This window comes from Oncorhynchus nerka, linkage group LG23 (assembly GCF_034236695.1).
Source record: "Oncorhynchus nerka isolate Pitt River linkage group LG23, Oner_Uvic_2.0, whole genome shotgun sequence".
Classification (NCBI taxonomy): domain Eukaryota; kingdom Metazoa; phylum Chordata; class Actinopteri; order Salmoniformes; family Salmonidae; genus Oncorhynchus; species Oncorhynchus nerka.
In genome coordinates, this window is record NC_088418.1 from 5,712,050 (window position 1) to 5,729,680 (window position 17,631).

At 50.6% G+C, this 17,631-nt stretch overlaps 1 protein-coding gene across 2 annotated transcripts in view; it reads right to left on the bottom strand.

Annotated features, from left to right (window-relative positions):
* The window catches only part of ism1 (isthmin 1), a 94,278-nt gene that overhangs the window by 72,506 nt on the left and 4,141 nt on the right, over nucleotides 1-17,631 (bottom strand). The window lies entirely within an intron of this gene.

A 17,631-nucleotide genomic window follows, 5' to 3' on the forward strand; every position in this document is an offset into this window, starting at 1 on the left:
ACACTAGAGGGCAGAGGGTTCAACCAATCCAAACAAGCTGCCCCAGTCCAAACCAGCTGACCCAGTCTAAACCAGCTGCCCCAGTCTCACACTAGAGGGCAGAGGGTTCAACCAGTCTAAACCAGCTGCCCCAGTCCAAACCAGCTGCCCCAGTCCAAACCAGCTCCCCCAGTCCAAACCAGCTGACCCAGTCCAAACCAGCTGACCCAGTCTCACACTAGAGGGCAGAGGGTTCAACCAGTCCAAACCAGCTGCCCCAGTCCAAACCAGCTGTCCCAGTCTAACCCAGGTGCCCCAGTCTAAACCAGCTGACCCAGTCCAAACCAGCTGACCCAGTCTCACACTAGAGGGCAGAGGGTTCAACCAGTCCAAACCAGCTGCCCCAGTCCAAACCAGCTGACCCAGTCCTAACCAGCTGGACCCAGTCCTAACCAGCTGACCCAGTCTAAACCAGCTGAGCCAGTCCAAACCAGCTGACCCAGTCTCACACTAGAGGGCAGAGGGTTCAACCAGTCCAAACCAGCTGCCCCAGTCCAAACCAGCTGACCCAGTCCTAACCAGCTGGACCCAGTCCTAACCAGCTGACCCAGTCTAAACCAGCTGAGCCAGTCTAACCCAGCTGCCCCAGTCCAAACCAGCTGCCCCAGTCCAAACCAGCTGACCCAGTCTCACACTAGAGGGCAGAGGGTTCAACCAGTCTAAACCAGCTGACCCAGTCTAAACCAGCTGTCCCAGTCCAATCCAGCTGACCCAGTCTCACATTAGAGGTCAGAGGGTTCAACCAGTCCTAACCAGCTGCACCAGTCCAAACCAGCTGACCCAGTCCAAACCAGCTGACCCAGTCTAAACCAGCTGACCCAGTCCAAACCAGCTGACCCAGTCCAAACCAGCTGACCCAGTCTAAACCAGCTGCCCCAGTCTAAACCAGCTGCCCCAGTCTAAACCAGCTGCCCCAGTCTAAACCAGCTGCCCCAGTCTCATACTAGAGGGCAGAGGGTTCAACCAGTCTAACCCAGCTGCCCCAGTCCAAACCAGCTGCCCCAGTCCAAACCAGCTGACCCAGTCTCACACTAGAGGGCAGAGGGTTCAACCAGTCTAAACCAGCTGACCCAGTCTAAACCAGCTGTCCCAGTCCAATCCAGCTGACCCAGTCTCACATTAGAGGTCAGAGGGTTCAACCAGTCCAAACCAGCTGCACCAGTCCAAACCAGCTGACCCAGTCCAAACCAGCTGACCCAGTCTAAACCAGCTGACCCAGTCCAAACAGGCTGACCCAGTCTAAACCAGCTGACCCAGTCTAAACCAGTTGACCCAGTCCAAACCAGCTGACCCAGTCCAAACCAGCTGACCCAGTCCAAACCAGCTGACACAGTCTCACACTAGAGGGCAGAGGGTTCAACCAGTCCAAACCAGCTGCCCCAGTCCAAACCAGCTGACCCAGTCCTAACCAGCTGACCCAGTCTAAACCAGCTGAGCCAGTCCAAACCAGCTGACCCAGTCTCACACTAGAGGGCAGAGGGTTCAACCAATCCAAACAAGCTGCCCCAGTCCAAACCAGCTGACCCAGTCTAAACCAGCTGCCCCAGTCTCACACTAGAGGGCAGAGGGTTCAACCAGTCTAAACCAGCTGCCCCAGTCCAAACCAGCTGCCCCAGTCCAAACCAGCTCCCCCAGTCCAAACCAGCTGACCCAGTCCAAACCAGCTGACCCAGTCTCACACTAGAGGGCAGAGGGTTCAACCAGTCCAAACCAGCTGCCCCAGTCCAAACCAGCTGTCCCAGTCTAACCCAGGTGCCCCAGTCTAAACCAGCTGACCCAGTCCAAACCAGCTGACCCAGTCTCACACTAGAGGGCAGAGGGTTCAACCAGTCCAAACCAGCTGCCCCAGTCCAAACCAGCTGACCCAGTCCTAACCAGCTGGACCCAGTCCTAACCAGCTGACCCAGTCTAAACCAGCTGAGCCAGTCCAAACCAGCTGACCCAGTCTCACACTAGAGGGCAGAGGGTTCAACCAGTCCAAACAAGCTGCCCCAGTCCAAACCAGCTGACCCAGTCTAAACCAGCTGACCCAGTCTCACACTAGAGGGCAGAGGGTTCAACCAGTCTAAACCAGCTGCCCCAGTCCAAACCAGCTGTCCCAGTCCAAACCAGCTCCCCCAGTCCAAACCAGCTGACCCAGTCCAAACCAGCTGACCCAGTCTCACACTAGAGGGCAGAGGGTTCAACCAGTCCAAACCAGATGCCCCAGTCCAAACCAGCTGTCCCAGTCTAACCCAGCTGCCCCAGTCCAAACCAGCTGACCCAGTCTAAACCAGCTGCCCCAGTCCAAACCAGCTGCCCCAGTCTAAACCAGCTGCCCCAGTCTAAACCAGCTGCCCCAGTCTCATACTAGAGGGCAGAGGGTTCAACCAGTCTAACCCAGCTGCCCCAGTCTAAACCAGCTGCCCCAGTCCAAACCAGCTGTCCCAGTCCAAACCAGCTCCCCCAGTCCTAACCAGCTGACCCAGTCCAAACCAGCAGACCCAGTCTCACACTAGAGGGCAGAGGGTTCAACCAGTCCAAACCAGATGCCCCAGTCCAAACCAGCTGTCCCAGTCTAACCCAGCTGCCCCAGTCCAAACCAGCTGACCCAGTCTAAACCAGCTGCCCCAGTCCAAACCAGCTGCCCCAGTCTAAACCAGCTGCCCCAGTCTAAACCAGCTGCCCCAGTCTCATACTAGAGGGCAGAGGGTTCAACCAGTCTAACCCAGCTGCCCCAGTCCAAACCAGCTGCCCCAGTCCAAACCAGCTGACCCAGTCTCACACTAGAGGGCAGAGGGTTCAACCAGTCTAAACCAGCTGACCCAGTCTAAACCAGCTGTCCCAGTCCAATCCAGCTGACCCAGTCTCACATTAGAGGTCAGAGGGTTCAACCAGTCCAAACCAGCTGCACCAGTCCAAACCAGCTGACCCAGTCCAAACCAGCTGACCCAGTCTAAACCAGCTGACCCAGTCCAAAACAGCTGACCCAGTCTAAACCAGCTGACCCAGTCTAAACCAGTTGACCCAGTCCAAACCAGCTGACCCAGTCCAAACCAGCTGACCCAGTCCAAACCAGCTGACACAGTCTCACACTAGAGGGCAGAGGGTTCAACCAGTCCAAACCAGCTGCCCCAGTCCAAACCAGCTGACCCAGTCCTAACCAGCTGACCCAGTCTAAACCAGCTGAGCCAGTCCAAACCAGCTGACCCAGTCTCACACTAGAGGGCAGAGGGTTCAACCAATCCAAACAAGCTGCCCCAGTCCAAACCAGCTGACCCAGTCTAAACCAGCTGCCCCAGTCTCACACTAGAGGGCAGAGGGTTCAACCAGTCTAAACCAGCTGCCCCAGTCCAAACCAGCTGCCCCAGTCCAAACCAGCTCCCCCAGTCCAAACCAGCTGACCCAGTCCAAACCAGCTGACCCAGTCTCACACTAGAGGGCAGAGGGTTCAACCAGTCCAAACCAGCTGCCCCAGTCCAAACCAGCTGTCCCAGTCTAACCCAGGTGCCCCAGTCTAAACCAGCTGACCCAGTCCAAACCAGCTGACCCAGTCTCACACTAGAGGGCAGAGGGTTCAACCAGTCCAAACCAGCTGCCCCAGTTTAAACCAGCTGACCCAGTCTAACCAGCTGCACCAGTCCAAACCAGCTGACGCAGTCCAAACCAGCTGATCCAGTCCAAACCAGCTGACCCAGTCTAAACCAGCTGACCCAGTCTAAACCAGCTGACCCAGTCCAAACCAGCTGACACAGTCTCACACTAGAGGGCAGAGGGTTCAACCAGTCCAAACCAGCTGCCCCAGTCCTAACCAGCTGACCCAGTCTAAACCAGCTGAGCCAGTCCAAACCAGCTGACCCAGTCTCACACTAGAGGGCAGAGGGTTCAACCAGTCCAAACAAGCTGCCCCAGTCCAAACCAGCTGACCCAGTCTAAACCAGCTGACCCAGTCTCACACTAGAGGGCAGAGGGTTCAACCAGTCTAAACCAGCTGCCCCAGTCCAAACCAGCTGTCCCAGTCCAAACCAGCTCCCCCAGTCCAAACCAGCTGACCCAGTCCAAACCAGCTGACCCAGTCTCACACTAGAGGGCAGAGGGTTCAACCAGTCCAAACCAGCTGACCCAGTCTAAACCAGCTGACCCAGTCTAAACCAGCTGAGCCAGTCCAAACCAGCTGACCCTGTCTCACACTAGAGGGCAGAGGGTTCAACCAGTCCAAACCAGCTGCCCCAGTCCAAACCAGCTGACCCAGTCTAAACCAGCTGACCCAGTCTAAACCAGCTGACCCAGTCTCACACTAGAGGGCAGAGGGTTCAACCAGTCCAAACCAGCTGCCCCAGTTCAAACCAGCTGACCCAGTCCAAACCAGCTGACCCAGTCTAAACCAGCTGACCCAGTCTAAACCAGCTGACCCAGTCTCACACTAGAGGGCAGAGGGTTCAACCAGTCTAAACCAGCTGCCCCAGTCCAAACCAGCTGTCCCAGTCTAAACCAGTTGACCCAGTCCAAACCAGCTGACCCAGTCCAAACCAGCTGACCCAGTCTCACACTAGAGGGCAGTGAGTTCAATCAGTCCAAACCAGCTGCCCCAGTCCAAACCAGCTGACCCAGTCAAAACCAGCTGACCCAGTCTAAACCAGCTGATCCAGTCCAAACCAGCTGACCCAGTCTAAACCAGCTGCCCCAGTCCAAACCAGCTGTCCCAGTCTAAACCAGTTGACCCAGTCCAAACCAGCTGACCCAGTCCAAACCAGCTGACCCAGTCTCACACTAGAGGGCAGAGAGTTCAACCAGTCCAAACCAGCTGCCCCAGTCCAAACCAGCTGACCCAGTCCTAACCAGCTGACCCAGTCTAAACCAGCTGAGCCAGTCCAAACCAGCTGACCCAGTCTCACACTAGAGGGCAGAGGGTTCAACCAGTCCAAACAAGCTGCCCCAGTCCAAACCAGCTGACCCAGTCTAAACCAGCTGACCCAGTCTAAACCAGCTGACCCAGTCTCACACTAGAGGGCAGAGGGTTCAACCAGTCTAAACCAGCTGCCCCAGTCCAAACCAGCTGCCCCAGTCCAAACCAGCTCCCCCAGTCCAAACCAGCTGACCCAGTCCAAACCAGCTGACCCAGTCTCACACTAGAGGGCAGAGGGTTCAACCAGTCCAAACCAGATGCCCCAGTCCAAACCAGCTGTCCCAGTCTAACCCAGGTGCCCCAGTCTAAACCAGCTGACCCAGTCCAAACCAGCTGACCCAGTCTCACACTAGAGGGCAGAGGGTTCAACCAGTCCAAACCAGCTGCCCCAGTTTAAACCAGCTGACCCAGTCTAAACCAGCTGACCCAGTCTAAACCAGCTGACCCAGTCTAAACCAGCTGACCCAGTCTAAACCAGCTGACCCAGTCTCACACTAGAGGGCAGAGGGTTCAACCAGTCCAAACCAGCTGCCTCAGTCCAAACCAGTTGACCCAGTCCAAACCAGCTGACCCAGTCTAAACCAGCTGACCCAGTCCAAACCAGCTGACCCAGTCTAAACCAGCTGACCCAGTCTAAACCAGCTGACCCAGTCTCACACTAGAGGGCAGAGGGTTCAACCAGTCCAAACCAGCTGCCCCAGTTCAAACCAGCTGACCCAGTCCAAACCAGCTGACCCAGTCTAAACCAGCTGACCCAGTCTAAACCAGCTGACCCAGTCCAAACCAGCTGACCCAGTCTCACACTAGAGGGCAGAGGGTTCAACCAGTCCAAACCAGCTGCCCCAGTCCAAACCAGCTGCCCCAGTCCAAACCAGCTGACCCAGTCAAAACCAGCTGACCCAGTCTAAACCAGCTGACCCAGTCTAAACCAGCCGAACAAGTCTAAACCAGTTGACCCAGTCCAAACCAGCTGACCCAGTCCAAACCAGCTGACCCAGTCCAAACCAGCTGACCCAGTCTCACACTAGAGGGCAGAGGGTCCAACCAGTCTAAACCAGCTGACCCAGTCTAAACCAGCTGACGCCGTGTCCAAACCAGCTGCCCCAGTCTAAACCAGCTGCCCCAGTCTAAACCAGACATATGTCTATATCCTGGTACCACACCAGACATAACTCTATATCCTGTCCTGTCTGACAGAAACACATGCATGCAAGGAAGTTGCTCATAATTCTGGGACAAAATGGGCTCTGTAGGGGCCCTAAAGGAAGCTGCTCAGAACTCTGGGACAAAATGGGCTCTGTAGGGGCCCTAAAGGAAGCTGCTCAGAACTCTGGGACAAAATGGGCTCTGTAGGGGCCCTAAAGGAAGTTGCTCAGAACTCTGGGACAATATGGGCTCTGTAGGGGCCCTAAAGGAAGCTGCTCAGAACTCTGGGACAAAATGGGCTCTGTAAGGGCCCTAAAGGAAGCTGCTCAGAACTCTGGGACAAAATGGGCTCTGTATGGGCCCTAAAGGAAGCTGCTCAGAACTCTGGGACAATATGGGCTCTGTAGGGGCCCTAAAGGAAGCTGCTCAGAACTCTGGCACAATATGGGCTCTGTAGGGGCCCTAAAGGAAGCTGCTCAGAACTCTGAGACAAAATGGGCTCTGTAGGGGCCCTAAAGGAAGCTGCTTAGAACTCTGGGACAAAATGGGCTCTGTAGGGGCCCTAAAGGAAGCTGCTCAGAACTCTGGGACAAAATGGGCTCTGTAGGGGCTCTAAAGGAAGTTGCTCAGAACTCTGGGACAAAATGGGCTATGTAGGGGCCCTAAAGGAAGTTGCTCAGACTGCATTATAAATGTAAACTACATGCGGGTACATCACCAGGCATAGAGCGAGAGAAGGGCATCACACTCTGGTCCTCACAGTGACACTAGACATACTGGACTACCTTACCCCTACAGGAGGATCTCTGTGTATTTCTTGTTGCGCTACACGTTATTACACAGGTGATATTTCTCCTTGTAGTTTAATAAAGAGCTTTCAGACAAGACAAGTGGGGAGGGGGGGAACCCCAGACCCCAGACCTTCCCTATAATCAAAGGAAGGACATGAACTCTAACTAAAGCTCCTCTATCTAAATCAAAACACAGAATGTCATCATTTTGATCACCAGAACGTACAAAACAAAGTCGTTAAAAATGCAAAAGATGGAAGTGCGGCTATTGAAACATTTAGAATATGAGAAGAACGACGCACAACTGCCACCACAAAGAGCCTTTAAGACCACGATTGGCTGGGAGCTAAACAGGACATGGTAAGGGCTCATTTCAGCACGGCAGGATACACACACACACAGCCCTGGCCCCAGCCACTGTCCAGCCCTCCATATGAACATCACAGGAACCTCTGTGTTTGTTTCAGGGTGGTCTAAGATCAGATGGCCATGTGATAACCTTCTCTTCCTGGCCCTCAGAAGTCCCTGTTTGTAATTGAACTCCTGAGAGAGTAAAGAAGGGCTCTTCTGGACAGGCACACTCATTTCATCCTACAGATATCTGGAGAAACAGGAAACAGTCTCCAACAGATATCTGGAGAAACAGGAAACAGTCTCCAACAGATATCTGGAGAAACAGGAAACAGTCTCCAACAGATATCTGGACAAACAGTCTCCTACAGATATCTGGAGAAACAGGAAACAGTCTCCTACTGATATCTGGAGAAACAGGACACAGTCTCCTACAGATATCTGGAGAAACAGGACACAGTCTCCTACAGATATCTGGAGAAACAGGAAACAGTCTCCTACAGATATCTGGAGAAACAGGAAACAGTCTCCTACAGATATCTGGAGAAACAGGACACAGTCTCCTACAGATATCTGGAGAAACAGGAAACAGTCTCCTACAGATATCTGGAGAAACAGGAAACAGTCTCCTACAGATATCTGGAGAAACAGTCTCCTACAGATATCTGGAGAAACAGGAAACAGTCTCCTACATATATCTGGAGAAACAGGAAACAGTCTCCAACAGATATCTGGAGAAACAGGAAACAGTCTCCTACAGATATCTGGAGAAACAGGAAACTGTCTCCTACAGATATCTGGAGAAACAGGAAACAGTCTCCTACAGATATCTGGAGAAACAGGAAACAGTCTCCTACATATATCTGGAGAAACAGGAAACAGTCTCCTACAGATATCTGGAGAAACAGTCTCCTACAGATATCTGGAGAAACAGGAAACAGTCTCCTACAGATATCTGGACAAACAGGAAACAGTCTCCAACAGATATCTGGAGAAACAGGAAACAGTCTCCAACAGATATCTGGAGAAACAGGACACAGTCTCCAACAGATATCTGGAGAAACAGGAAACAGTCTCCTACAGATATCTGGAGAAACAGGAAACAGTCTCCTACAGATATCTGGAGAAACAGGAAACAGTCTCCTACAGATATCTGGACAAACAGGAAACAGTCTCCTACAGATATCTGGACAAACAGGAAACAGTCTCCAACAGATATCTGGAGAAACAGGAAACAGTCTCCAACAGATATCTGGAGAAACAGGAAACAGTCTCCTACAGATATCTGGAGAAACAGGAAACAGTCTCCTACAGATATCTGGAGAAACAGTCTCCTACAGATAACATGCAGCCTACCTTTGGGCCAGTTATCCCAGTGTGGACCTAAGTCCAGTGTTATAGAGCCTTTAAGACCCATTATTCATGCTAGATCTTCCCCCTTTCCTCGCCACCAAGGAAGTGTTTTCATTTGAAGATCAAAATCATTTCTCAGGTAATCCGGGGCCTCCCGGGATTCTGTTCCCCTCCCCTCTCCTCACTCTGAAAACCCATGAATGAAACTCCGCACACAGAGGTTCTGTTTTTACCCCCCTTTTCCTGCTTCCTCCTTTTTCACTTTGCCAGGAGATTAGGAAGAGGAGGCAGAGAAGACGAGTAGATGAGGAGGAAGAGAAGAGGAGAAGACGAGGAGCAGAAAAGGGGATGAGGAGGGAGAGGGGAAGGAGGAGGAGAAAGAGGATGTTTTCCAATGGGTAACCACTCAGGGGGCAGTCCCCCCCCCTGGGGAAAGGGACAGGAAATGAAGGCAGGGTACACTGGGCCCAGATGCTAGCCCCCTCAACCAGCTAGCCCCCTGTGTTTGCTTTCCGTCTCATCTCTCAAACTTGGTAAACTGTATATTTTGTTTTAAAATATTTGACATTAAATCAATTAAAGCTACAATATGTAACTTTATGGACGACCTGACCCCCAAATTCACATAAAAATGTGAGTTATAGATCTGTCATCCTCATTGAAAGCAAGTCTGAGAGGTGGTAGATCTGTTCTGTGTGTGCTATTTCTGTGCTTCCCGTTCATAAATTTTGTTTTTGAATCTTGTACTTTTGGTTTTGTACACCAGCTTCACACAGTTGAAAATACAATATTTTTGGTAATGGACAATGTATTTCACAGTGGTTTAGATGGTACAGTGATTCTCTACACAATAGTTACTTGTTTTGTCACATAAACTGAAATTAGGCAAACTATTAGATTAACATTTTAGCAACCAGGAAATGGAGGAGCGCTTTCTGCATAGTGCATCTTTAACACAAGGAGAAGGAGGGGACATCGCATTTGCAGATTGTAAATCACTTGACTATTACGGTGTTGTGGAGATCAACTGGGAAGAAATGCATACCCCGATTCCAAGGTCAACTCATACAACGTGAATAGGTTGTATTTGTCTAAATAAGCTGTTAATGTGTTATTGTTCCTCGGTGGAAGGCTCATCTGCCTGTGAGTCGGTGGTGAGGATATTGTTCTCCTGTCATCACACTTCCTGTGAGTCGGTGGTGAGGATATTGTTCTCCTGTCATCACACTTCCTGTGAGTCGGCGGTGAGGATATTGTTCTCTTTCCACCACACTTCCTGTGAGTCGGCGGGGAGGATATTGTTCTCCTGGTATCACACTTCCTGTGAGTCGGCGGTGAGGATATTGTTCTCCTGTCATCACACTTCCTGTGAGTCGGCGGGGAGGATATTGTTCTCCTGTCATCACACTTCCTGTGAGTCGGTGGCGAGGATATTGTTCTCCTACCACCACACTTCCTGTGAGTCGGCGGTGAGGATATTGTTCTCCTGTCATCACACTTCCTGTGAGTCGGCGGTGAGGATATTGTTCTCCTGTCATCACACTTCCTGTGAGTCGGCGGTGAGTATATTGTTCTCTTTCCACCACACTTCCTGTGAGTCGGCGGGGAGGATATTGTTCTCCTGTCATCACACTTCCTGTGAGTCGGTGGGGAGGATATTGTTCTCCTGCCACCACACATCCTGTGAGTCGGTGGTGAGGATATTGTTCTCCTGTCATCACACTTCCTGTGAGTCGGTGGTGAGGATATTGTTCTCCTGTCATCACACTTCCTGTGAGTCGGCGGTGAGGATATTGTTCTCCTGTCATCACACTTCCTGTGAGTCGGCGGTGAGGATATTGTTCTCCTGTCATCACACTTCCTGTGAGTCGGTGGTGAGGATATTGTTCTCCTGTCATCACACTTCCTGTGAGTCGGTGGTGAGGATATTGTTCTCCTGTCATCACACTTCCTGTGAGTCGGTGGGGAGGATATTGTTCTCCTGTCATCACACTTCCTGTGAGTCGGCGGCGAGGATATTGTTCTCTTTCCATCACACTTCCTGTGAGTCGGCGGTGAGGATATTGTTCTCCTGTCATCACACTTCCTGTGAGTCGGCGGTGAGGATATTGTTCTCTTTCCACCACACTTCCTGTCCGCCAACGCTGAGTCTAAAAAAAGGTCTATTCTCCGTTCTACAGCCGTTCTACAGGTGCACACAGCCCCATCCTGTCCCATTTGTGTCTCAGTGAATGGGCTCTTTAAATATGACACCTTCCCATGAAAATAACCCCCTGGTGCGTGACAAGGCAAGGGGGGGAGGTGACATCATCGTCTTCAGTGGCAGACCAGTCAACCAGATCTGGGCATCACTGCCAGAGCAGAGCAAAGTCTTTCACAGAACACAAAACCCATTCTGTTCTAACAACAGAACTCAGGTTCGCTGTGCAGCGAAGTTGTATGCGGACTGGTGCAATGTTAAAAACTCACTGTGCGGCAGAGTGGTGGCTGACTCAATTCCTATGAGAAATTTAAAAAATGTTTTCATGAATTTCTATCTTCTACAGTATTTTAAATAGTGGTTCAGGTTTTCCAGACTCAGATTAAGCCTACTCCTAAACTAAAAAAAAAAGCATGTTAATTGGAGATTCTACATTAAAAGTGCCTCTTGTTCCAGGACTCGGCTTAATCTGAGTCCGGGAAACTGGCCCTTTATGTTCAGTAGAGTTCATACATCAATGTTGCACAGTGTTAGGTGTCATCTCTAGCCAGGTTAGGGCTGATATTTTGGGGTTCAACCAGTCCAAACCAGCTGCCCCAGTCCAAACCAGGTGACCCAGTCCAAACCAGCTGCCCCAGTCCAAACCAGGTGACCCAGTCCAAACCAGGTGACCCAGTCCAAACCAGCTGACCCAGTCCAAACCAGCTGACCCAGTCTCACAGTGTTAGGTGTCATCTCTAGCCAGGTTAGGGCTGATATTTGGGGGTTCAACCAGTCCAAACCAGCTGCCCCAGTCCAAACCACCTGACCCAGTCCAAACCAGCTGTCCCAGTCCAAACCAGCTGTCCCAGTCCAAACCAGCTGACCCAGTCTCACACTAGAGGGAAGATGGTTCAACCAGTCCAAACCAGCTGACCCAGTCCAAACCAGCTGACCCAGTCCAAACCAGTTGTCCCAGTCCAAACTAGCTGACCCAGTCTCACACTAGAGGGAAGAGGGTTCAACCAGTCCAAACCAGCTGACCCAGTCCAAACCAGCTGACCCAGTCCAAACCAGTTGTCCCAGTCCAAACTAGCTGACCCAGTCTCACACTAGAGGGAAGAGGGTTCAACCAGTCCAAACCAGCTGTCCCGGTCCAAACCAGCTGACCCAGTTTGACACTAGCCGTGTCCCAGGTCTGTTCATGGCCCAACTTCTATGACCATCTTAATAGGTATGAAAATGACCCCAGGAGCTGGCAAGACAGCACAAATAGATCTGGTCTCAGGTCGGGGTTTTCCTGTTCCAAACCACAACTGTTCTTTAACATACAACAGACATAACTCTATATCCTGGTACCACAACAGTCCTTTAACAGACAACAGACATAACATTATATCCTCTCCTGACAGGTTAGGGGTGATATTTGGGGGGTGATATTTAGGGGTGATATTTAGGGGTGATATTTGGGAGTGATATTTAGGGGGTGATATTTAGGGGTGATATTTAGGGGTGATATTTGGGGGGTGTATTTAGGGGTGATATTTCAATCACCACCTTCCGGAGACACCTGAAAACCCACCTCTTTAAGGAATACCTAGGATAGGATAAAGTAATCCCTCTCACCCCCCCTCCCCCTGAAAAGATTTAGATGCACTACTGTTCCACTGGAGGTCATAAGGTGAATGCACCAATTTGTAAGTCGCTCTGGATAAGAGCGTCTGCTAAATGACTTAAATGTAAATGTAATATTTAGGGGTGATATTTAGGGGTGATATTTAGGGGGTGATATTTGGGAGTGATATTTGGGGGTGATATTTGGGGTTGATATTTGGGAGTGATATTTAGGGGTGATATTTGGGGATGATATTTGGGAGTGATATTTAGGGGTGATATTTGTACTTTAACTGGCCCAAGTGGCCCTCTTCTCTCTTGGAATGGCTTCCCTTGGCTTCTCTTGTGCGTAGTGTTGGAACAGTCATAAACTATTCCAAGTCTGTTCCAACATTCTGCAGTGCGACACACACTCTGTAAATTCCTGGGATATTTCCTATTCCTGCGACTTTGCAGAATATGCTGCAGCTAGCCAATCAAATCACAAAGACAGGACTGCTATACCTGAATCTAATTGTGTTGTTGATATATTTACCGCAGGTTGTTTTTAATCTATTAAAAACTAGATGAGCAGCAGAACATTCATGGACATCAAAGCTCCTCCAAGTTTCCAGTTGTATTAGTCGTATGTACGGTACACATGGTACACATCGTCCAACCAAATGCTTACCTGCAGATTCCTTCGACAATGCAACAACAATAAGAAACAATAAAAGATAAGAATATGAACATAAAATAAATGGCATTAGAGAATAATTAACATTTTAGGATCAGTGTAATACAGGAAGGCACAATTATAGTCCAATATTTGGAGAGGAACCAGCATTTCTTCACCGCCTTAGGAAGTAGAGGCGCCGTTGCATCCTCTTGACCAGAGTGGTGGTGTTGTTGGTCCGTGTCAAATCCTCCGTGATGTGGACTCTGAGGAACTTAACACTGCTGACTCTCTTTACTGTAGTCCCGTCGATGTGGATCGGGGCATGTTCCCTCCTCTGCTTCCTGAAGCCGACAATCAACTCCTTTGTTTTTGCCGATGTTAAGGGAGAGGTTTGTGTCCTGGCACTCCAATGCCAGGCTGACTCTTCATTGCTGGCCAACAACCGGGGTGTCGTCAGCAAACTAGATGATGGAGTTGGTGTCGTGAAAAGCCTCACAGTCATGGGTGAACAGGGAGTACAACAGAGGACTGAGGACACACCCCTGGGGGGCCCCTAAGGGAGTACAGCAGAGGACTGAGGACACACCCCTGGGGGGCCCCTAAGGGAGTACAGCAGAGGTCTGAGGACACACCCCTGGGGGGCCCTGTGTTAACAGTCAGTGTGGAGGAGGTGTTGTTGCCAATCCTCACAGCATGTGGTCTGCCAGTCAGGAAGTCCAGGATTCAGTTGCAGAGGGTGGTGTCCAGACCCCGGGCTCTGAACTTGGTGTCAACTTTGGAAGGGAAAGATAGTGTTGAATAATGAACTGCATTCTCACATAGGTGTTCCTCTTGTCCTGATGTGTTATGGCCGTGTGAATAGTGATGGAAATGGCATCTTCCGTGGATCTGTTGCAGCAGTAGGAAAATTGGATCAGCCTCGAAGAGTGAAAGCACCTGGTCGTCCGGAACAACGAGAGTCCTCCTGGATTACTTAGTATTGTCGGCCTTGAAGCGAGCATAGAATGTGTTAATCTCATCTGGGAGGGAGGCTTCTGTGTGCAACGCACAGCTGGATTTGCATTTGTAGTCTGTGATAGTCGGTAGTCCTTGCCACGTGCTGCGAGCCGGAGTTGTCGAACTTCAATTGAAGTTTGAGTCTGTATTGTCTTTTTGCATCCTTAATGGATTCGCAGAGCTCGTACCTGCTTGCCTTGTATGCTTTGTGCGCCACCAAGTCATCAGGGTTTGTTCTGTTGACATTGAATGCTGCAGTACGGGCTCTCAGCATTGTATGGATATCTCCGTTCATCCAGGGTTTTTGGTTGGGGTAAGTCCGGGTTGTTATTGTGGGTACAACATCAGCAACACATTTCCTAATGAAGCCTGACTGACTATGTATATTCCTCAATGTTGATGGATTAATCTTTGAACATATTCTAATCACTATTCTCTAAACAGTCCTGCAGCATGGAGTCTGCCTCCTCTGTCCAGCGCCTCACTATTCTCTGTGTTGGTGGCTCCGTCTAGAGTTTCTGCTTGTAGGCGAGGTGTAGGAACAGAGAGACGTGATCTAATTGGCCGAATTGGGGGTGGGGTATGGCTTTGCATCATGGATGTTTGTGTGTACATGGTAAATCACACTGGATCCTCCTGTGGGGGAGGATACATGGTTGGTGATATTTTGGGAAATATTGGTTTTAGGCAGGCTTGGTTAAAGTCACCCGTGACAATAAAGACTACTTCTGGGTGAGAGGATTCTTGCTGGATAATGAGCTTTTACAGTTCGCTGAGTGCTGCCTTGGTGTTTGCTTGTGGCGGTATGTACACAGCTGTGATAATAACACACGTGAAATTCCCTCGGCATATAGTGGGGTTGGCATTTTAGCATCAGAAACTCCAGGTCGCGTGAACAGGAGCTCGCAATGTTTTCAAATTCGATACACCAGGACTGATCTATGGAGAAACACCCCCCCCCAACGCTTACCAGAAGCCACCGTTCGATCTAATCCGAATATGGAAAAGCCATCTGGTTGAATAGCAGGGTCGACTTTATTGTCTGTAAGCCACGTCTCAGGATAAAACATTAAAGAACAGCTGATGTCCCACGTGTGATGTTCTGTTCATCTCCATATTGTACACCGTTAATTCTTCTCACTTACTTTCACACCTAAATGTGTCCCTTTAGGAAGAACGCCTTTCTTAGCTCACCCCTAACCCACCAACCACCAACGCATAAATCAGTCCTGGATTGAAACATTATTTGAAATCTTTTGAAGTGCCGCCCCGGTGGGTGGTTTTTTTTTGGGGGGGGGGGGGCTATTGAATCCATTGCAACAGGTCAGGTCAATTAAGCACAGCTGAAGTATTTGAAATGATTTCAAGTAGTATTGAACCCACGTCTGGCACGAATCCCCATTTATCATGGTTGTTGTGTAGCAGGGCAGAGTGACAAGGGTATTTCAGTGGTACGCTATAAATACATCAAACAGAGCTGAAGGAGGGAGAGAGAGAGGAGGGGGGGGGGACTGCTTAATGTAACAGCATCCCTCAGAACCGCCCTGTTGATTCTAGACCCCTCTTAACAACCCGAGGATTCTGGGCTGTGTCCCAAATAGCATCCTATTCCATGTATAGTGCACTACTGGCTAATACAAATGTCTAACCCTCTGTCCTGTCCTGTCCTCTACTGAAGAGTTAAACCAGCCTTCTGGCTGCTACAGACGTCTAACCCTCTGTCCTGTCCTCTACTGAAGAGTTAAACCAGCCTTCTGGCTGGTACAGACGTCTAACCCTCTGTCCTGTCCTCTACTGAAGGGTTAAACCAGCCTTCTGGCTGGTACAGACGTCTAACCCTCTGTCCTGTCCTCTACTGAAGAGTTAAACCAGCCTTCTGGCTGGTATAGATGCCTAACTCTCTGTCCTGTCCTGTCCTCTACTGAAGAGTTAAACCAGCCTTCTGGCTGGTATAGATGTCTAACCCTCTGTCCTGTCCTCTACTGAAGAGTTAAACCAGCCTTCTGGCTGGTACAGACGTCTAACCCTCTGTCCTGTCCTGTCCTCTACTGAAGAGTTAAACCAGCCTTCTGGCTGCTACAGACATCTAACCCTCTGTCCTGTCCTGTCCTCTACTGAAGAGGTAAACCAGCCATCTGGCTGGTACAGACGTCTAACCATCTGTCCTGTCCTCTACTGAAGAGTTAAACCAGCCTTCTGGCTGGTACAGACGTCTAACCCTCTGTCCTGTCCTGTCCTCTACTGAAGAGTTAAACCAGCCTTCTGGCTGGTACAGACGTCTAACCCTCTGTCCTGTCCTGTCCTCTACTGAAGAGTTAAACCAGCCTTCTGGCTGGTACAGACGTCTAACCCTCTGTCCTGTCCTCTACTGAAGAGTTAAACCAGCCTTCTGGCTGGTACAGACGTCTAACCCTCTGTCCTGTCCTCTACTGAAGAGTTAAACCAGCCTTCTGGCTGGTACAGACGTCTAACCCTCTGTCCTGTCCTCTACTGAAGAGTTAAACCAGCCTTCTGGCTGGTATAGATGTCTAACCCTCTGTCCTGTCCTGTCCTCTACTGAAGAGTTAAACCAGCCTTCTGGCTGCTACAGACGTCTAACCCTCTGTCCTGTCCTGTCCTCTACTGAAGAGTTAAACCAGCCTTCTGGCTGGTACAGACGTCTAACCCTCTGTCCTGTCCTCTACTGAAGGGTTAAACCAGCCTTCTGGCTGGTACAGACGTCTAACCCTCTGTCCTGTCCTCTACTGAAGAGTTAAACCAGCCTTCTGGCTGGTACAGACGTCTAACCCTCTGTCCTGTCCTCTACTGAAGGGTTAAACCAGCCTTCTGGCTGGCACAGACGTCTAACCCTCTGTCCTGTCCTGTCCTCAACTGTGGATCTTTTAGATGTTCTGCTAAAACCACACAATTAGAATGACTGATTTTAGAATTAGAATGGATGTCAGTTCAAGTGATTCTGGTGATGGTGAGTCCTACTGGCAGCAAGTAGCCTAGTGTTTAGAGTGTAGTGACGGTAGGTAGCCTAGTGGTTAGAGTGTAGGGACGGCAGGTAGTCTAGTGGTTAGAGCGTAGGGACGGCAGGTAGCCTAGTGGTTAGAGTGTAGGGGGGCAGGTAGCCTAGTGGTTAGAGTGTAGGGGCGGCAGGTAGCCTAGTGGTTAGAGTGTAGGGGCGGCAGGTAGCCTAGTGGTTAGAGTGTAGGGGCGGCAGGTAGCCTAGTGGTTAGAGTGTAGGGGCGGCAGGTAGCCTAGTGGTTAGAGTGTAGGGACGGCAGGTATCCTAGTGGTTAGAGTGTAGAGGGGGCAGGTAGCCTAGTGGTTAGAGTGTAGAGGTGTCAGGTAGCCTAGTGGTTAGAGTGTAGGGATGGCAGGTAGCCTAGTGGTTAGAGTGTAGGGATGGCAGGTAGTCTAGTGGTTAGTGTAGGGGCGGCAGGGTAGCCTAGTGGTTAGAGTGTAGGGACGGCAGGTAGCCTAGTGGTTAGAGTGTAGGGACGGCAGGTAGCCTAGTGGTTAGAGTGTAGGGACGACAGGTAACCTAGCGGTTAGAGTGTAGGGACGGCAGGTAGCCTAGTGGTTAGAGCGTTGGGCCAGTAACCAGAAGGTTGCTAGATCGCATCCCCCG